At 37.6% G+C, this 6,344-nt stretch overlaps 1 pseudogene; it reads left to right on the plus strand.

Moving 5' to 3' along the window:
* The first annotated feature begins 2,920 nt into the window (after nt 1-2,920).
* On the plus strand, nt 2,921-3,868 carry LOC100773520 (annotated as a pseudogene).
* Nucleotides 3,869-6,344: the final 2,476 nt, after the last annotated feature.

Here is a 6,344-nt window from a genome sequence, read left to right on the forward strand (position 1 = left end):
CTTCTGGATAAAGGCTCTAGGATGGTATATAAGTTAGTCTTCAATCTCATATTCAGGGGAGGGCATTTAAGCCTCTCCACTGTTGCTTAGATGGTTACTTGGTGTCATCCTTGTAGATCTCTGGACATTTCCCTAGTGCCTGACTTCACTTTAAACATGTACTAACTCCCTCTTTGATAGTATCTCTTATTTTGCTCTCCTCTGATCTTCTCCCTACACAACCTTCCTCCTCCCTTATGTCTTCCTCATCCCTCCTCCCTTCTCATTCTACTAGCTCCTCTCCCCTCCCCCCATGCTCCCAATTTGCTCAGGAAATCTTGTCCCTTTCCCCTTCTCCAGGGGACCATGTATATCTCTTTGAGAGTCCTCTTTGTTGCCTAGCTTCTCTGGTGGTGTGGATTATAGGCTGGTAATCCTTTGCTCCATGTGTAAAATCCATATATGAGTGAGTGCATACCATGTTTGTCTTTTTGTGACTGGCTTACCTGGCTCAGAATGGTTTCTTCTAGTTCCATCCATTTGCATGAGAATTTCAAGATGCCATTGTTTTTTTTTTCCACTGAATAGTAGTCCATTGTGTAAATGTACCACATTTTCTCTATCCATTCTTCAGTTGAGGGACATCTAGGTTGCTTCCAGGTTCTGGCTATTACAAATAATGCTGCTATGAACATTTTGAACTGATGTCCTTGTTGTATGAATGTGCTTCTTTTGAGTATATGCCTAAGAGTGGAATTGCTACATCTTGTGATAGGCTGATTCCCATTTTCCTAAGGAATCGCCACACTGATTTCCAAAGTGGCTGTATGAGTTGGCACTCCCACTAGCAGTGGAGGAGTGTTCCCCTTTCTCCACATCCTCTGCAGCATAAGTTATCATTGGTGTTTTTGATTTTAGCCATTCTTACTGGAGTAAGATGACATCTCAGAGTTGTTTTGATTTACATTTCCCTGATGGCTAAGGATGTTGAACACTTTCTTATGTATCTTTCAGCCATGTTGGATTCCTCTGTTGAGAATTCTCTATTTAGTTCTGTACCCCACTTTTTAATTTGGTTATTAGGTGTTTTGGAATCTAGCTTCTTAGTTATCTGTAAATTTTGGAGATCAGCCCTCTGTCAGATGTGGGGTTGGTGAATATATTTTCCCAATCTGTGGGCTGTCATTTTGTCTTGTTGACTGTGTCCTTTGCCTTATAGAAGCTTCTCAGTTTCAGGAGGTCCCATTTATTAATTGTTGATCTCATTGTCTGTGCTACAGGTGTAATGTTCAGGAAGCTGTCCTGTACCAATTCATTCAAGTGTTCTTCCCACTTTCTCTTCTAAGAGGTTCACTATGGCTGGATTTATGTTGAGGTCTTTAATCTATTTGGACTTAAGTTTTGTGCATGGCAATAGACATGGAACTATCTGCAGTCTTCTACATGCCAGCATCCAGGTATGCCAGCACCATTTGCTGAAGATGCTTTCTTTATTCCATCGTATATCTTTACCTTCTTTTTCAAAAATCAGGTGTTCGTAGGTGTGTGGGTTAGTATCAGGGTTTTCAATTCAATTCCATTGGTCTACCTTCTATTTTTGTTCCAGTACCAAGCTGTTTTCAGAACTATAGCTCTATAATAAAGCTTGAAGTCAGGGATGGTGATACCTCTGGAACTTCCTTTATTGTACAGGGTTGTTTTGGCTATCCTGGGTCTTTTGTTTCTCCATATAAAGTTGAGTATTGTTCTTTCAATGTCTAGAAGAATTGTGCTGGTATTTTGATGGGGATTGCATTGAATCTGTAGATTGTTTTTGGCAAGATTGCCATTTTTACTATGTTGATCCAACGTATCCAAGAGCATGAGAGACCTTTCCAATTTATGGTATCTTCTTTAATTTCTTTCTTTAAAGACTCAAAGTTCTTGCTATACAGGTCTTTCACTTGTTTGGTTAGTGTTACCCCAAGATATTTTATGTTGTTTGTGGCTATTGTAAATGGTGATGATTTATGTAGATGGGCATCCAATTTAACCCACACAATTTGTGAAATAGACCATGTTTTGATACCACTACCAAAAATTAAATGACTATAGATGCAGGACTTATTCCTGGACTCACTGTTCTATTTCTTGTTTCTGTTTTTGTGCTGGTACCAGATTCTTTGTCACTATAGTTCTACAGTGATTTGGGGTGTGATAATATTACTACTAAGAGTGTCCTTTCTGCTTAGGATTGTTTTGACTCTAGTTAGTCTTTGTCTCTACATGCAAATTTTGTTTTTACCTAGTTCTATAAAAGATATAATTAGAATTTTATGGTAATTGCATTGAATCTGTAGATATCTTTTGGTAATTAGGACTTTACACAAAATAATTCTACCAATCCAGGAGTATGGAAGGTCATTCTATAGCTAGCATTTTCTTCAATCTCTTCCTACACTGCCTTAGTTTTCATTATAGAGGTATATCATGTCAATGCTTAGATTTATTCCTACATTCATTTTTAATTATTATGACATTATTTTTCCTAAGTTCTTCCTCAGTAAGTTCATTGTTTGCAAATATAAAAAACTACTGATTTTTGTATGTTGATTTTGTATCTTGCAACTTTACCAAAAGAGTGTACTATATCGAAGTGTTTTCTCGTAGAGTCTGTATGGTCTTTTGAATATAGAACACATCTACAAATAGAGATAATTTCACTTTTTCTAAGAAGCATTCTTCATTTTAAAATGAATCATGGTTAAAACACACTAATATATAAAGTGACTTCTTATGATAGATACAGAAAAATTATTTAGAAACTTATAAATATTATGAGTGCTTATCAGGAAGAACCAACTCAAAATGAATCAAAACAGAACAAACTGTTACTACAAAGAAATCACTGAGATTTTCCTCTTTGTTCCTCCTCTTAGTCTTCTCTAGATTTTCAGTGACAATGACACAAGAAAATTAGACTGAAGTCACTGGCTTCTATCTTCTGGGATTTGGGGTCCAGCATGATATTCAGTATGTCCTCTTTATGGTGTTTCTTTTAATCTATGTGACATCCCTGGTGGGTAACACAGGGATGATTCTCCTCATCAACACTGACTCCAGACTTCAGACTCCCATGTACTTCTTTCTACAATATCTGGCTTTTGTTGATATATGTTACACATCTGCCATCACTCCCAAGATGCTTCAGAACTTCATAATAGAAGATAAGTCAATAACTTTTAAGGGATGTTTAATACAATTATTTACTTATGCAGTATTTGCAACCGGTGACTGTTACCTCCTTGCTGTTATGGCAGTGGACTGTTATGTGGCAATCTGCAAACCACTTCATTATCACATAGTCATGTCCCGGAAAGTTTGCATCCAGATGGTAGCTGGTTCCTATCTCATTGGATCAATAAATTCCTCAGTACACACAGGATTTACATTTTCACTGTCATACTGTAAATCAAATCACATAAATCACTTTTATTGTGGCGTTCCTCCAATTATCAGCCTTTCATGCTCCAACATTGACACCAACATCAGGATTCTTGTTATCTTTGTTGGATTTAACCTGATATTCACCATGTTGGTTGTTGTCTTTTCCTACATATACATCATGTCTGCCATCTTAAAGATGTCCTCCACAGCAGGAAGGAAGAAAACCTTCTCCACCTGAGCCTCTCACCTGACAGCAGTCACCATTTTCTATGGTACCCTTGCTTACATGTATCTACAGCCTCATTCTGAAAATTCTGAGGAAAATATGAAAGTGGCCTCTGTGTTTTATGGCATCATGATTCCTATGTTGAACCCTCTGATCTATAGCTTAAGAAACAAGGAAGTAAAAGATGCTATAAAGTTGACAATGAAAAAGTTCTTTAGATTTGATACACAACAATAAAAATTCACCACATCAAATAGTCAGAATAATATTTTAATAATTATGAAATTTGAAGCAGTGAGTTCTTAAATGGTGACTGCCCCATCAATGAATCTGAACTTAAAGGGAATATTCAATAACTTCTTCTAAAACATATTTAAAACTCAAAGTTTAAAATTTTTGTTTCAAACTAACATGGAGAGGACTTTATGGAGATTATTATAGATACTGACAAATAGACAAATATTTTTACTGTCAAATATTTTTTTAAAACTTCATGAAATACTCTTTCAAATATTTTTAAATACTAAAAATGCTTCCAGTGGTGGACCAGGGTTGCATTTGGTCAAGCTGTTGACCAAGGAGATCCCATGGAGATCCCCGAAAAACCCAGGCTGATGCTAGAACAGAGGGTCACTCTCCAAAAACTGAGTGTGGGGAGGATGCATTGCAGAGGGCAACATATCTGCGCAGCTCACTGAATGTAGAAAGCTTGATCTGGTGCCTGCACAGAGCCTTCACCCCTACATTCTAGTCTCTTTGGTACAAGAAGGTACTCTGCAAGATACCTAAAGAGAAACCTGGACAGAAATCCAGTCATAAAACCCTCCACCAACAATCTGCCCTGCCTGCAAGGTAGGCTGGAGCAACTGTGGCACAGAACTTGTGGGAGTGACAGACCAATACCTGGTTTAAGTTGAGGCCCACACCATGAGAGGGAGCCCATGCCCTACATTGCGTGGGTGGTCAGGAACTAGAGACTGGATAGCCCATAGACCTAGGGTAGAACCAAACATGACTGTCAAAAAATGTCAATGAAATTATTCATAATGATATTCTGCTATATTCATAGACTGGAGCTATATTCATTGTCTATATTCTATATGTAGAGACAATGCTATATTCATTGTCTGGTTGTCATCATCAAAAAGGTTTCCTCCACCAGCAGATGGAAGCAGGTGCAGAGACCCACACCCAAACATTATGTTTAAATTGGATGTCTCCACTGGGTCCCTTCTCTTGGAGACTAGGGAGCCCTATGGAAGGAGATAAGGAAAGATTGTAGGAATCAGAGGGGATGGAGGACACAGGAAGAACATGGCCCACTAAATCGACTAAGCAAGACTCACATGGTCTCACAGAGACTGAAGCAGTAAGCACGAGGCCTGTGTGTATCTGAACCATATCTTCTGCATATTATTTTGTAGCTGTTAGCTTGGCATTTTTGTGGGACTCCTAACAGTGGGAGCAGGTGTGTCTCTGACTCTTGAGACTTTTTTCCTCCTGTTGGGTAGCCTTGTCCAGCCTCAATACGTGGGCTTTTTCTGTGTCTTTTTGTATCTTGTTTTTGCCTGTTGGCTGTCATCTCTTTTCTGAAGGGAAACAGAGAGGAGTGGATTTGAGAGAAGAGGAAGTAGAATAAGAGGAGTGAAGGAAGGGGAAACTGTGGTCAGGGTGTATTGCATAAGAGAAGAATCTATTTTCAATAAAAAAACTTCAATGGCTAGGAAAACCCTTGTCTGTATATAATAAATATTAACATTGAATTTTATTACTTTCTTCTACTTTAACAGAGTTTCATAAATTTCCTACAATAAGGTCTTTTGTAAATTCTACTCAACTTATTTCAAAAATCTGAATATGAAATAAACATATTCCTTTTTAAACTGTTTTGTATTACAAATGATCCGTTCCATCCCACACTCCCAATATTATTACATTCCATGGCACTTTATCCCTTATTTTTCCATGAATTTGTTTACTTTCAATCTACACTAATCTTCCCGGTGAACTACGACACCACAAACACTTTCTATTTCTATCCTAAGTAAGATAATCTAGAAAAAGACGGCACTAAAAATTTACCCTTGATCATTCATTTACAGAAGGACAGATCACTTTTGTTCTGACAAAGCTTTAGAACACACAAAACGGGTAATTGCTGCTTTGTAGTGGGCCAGGAAAATTGCTTCAGTTACTTCACTATATTCATTACACCGTCACTGTATGAAGTGCCATCCAGGCACTCAATCCTCTCTGCTGAGAGTTCTCTTCCTCACTCAAAAAATGCTCTTAGCATCCATTGAAATCCCACTGATTTCTTTATTGATTATGCATTATCAAGATCCAATACAATCCTGACCACCAAAGATTAATGGATGGCATTTTCTGCATAAACTCTGTGGTTACTCTGCTGACACCTCATCTTGCTCTACATTTACATGTTAAAAACACTGAATTTGAGTCTGTTTTAAGACAAGAAACACATTAATTTATACCTTGCACAGAATGATTAACATGAACTTGCTAGATACTCATTAAAGGTACTTTTACATTTCTAAATGATTATACAAAGAATGTACAGACAGCATAGCTTATTTCCCGGTAAGTGATAAAGTACACTATCAATAAACCGATATCAGTAAACTAGCATCTTTATGTATAGTTCAACAGAGTGACCTATTAGAGGAGTTTGGAGAACTCTAAGTTCAGGCTA

Source organism: Cricetulus griseus, chromosome 6 (genome assembly GCF_003668045.3).
Source record: "Cricetulus griseus strain 17A/GY chromosome 6, alternate assembly CriGri-PICRH-1.0, whole genome shotgun sequence".
Lineage (NCBI taxonomy): Eukaryota > Metazoa > Chordata > Mammalia > Rodentia > Cricetidae > Cricetulus > Cricetulus griseus.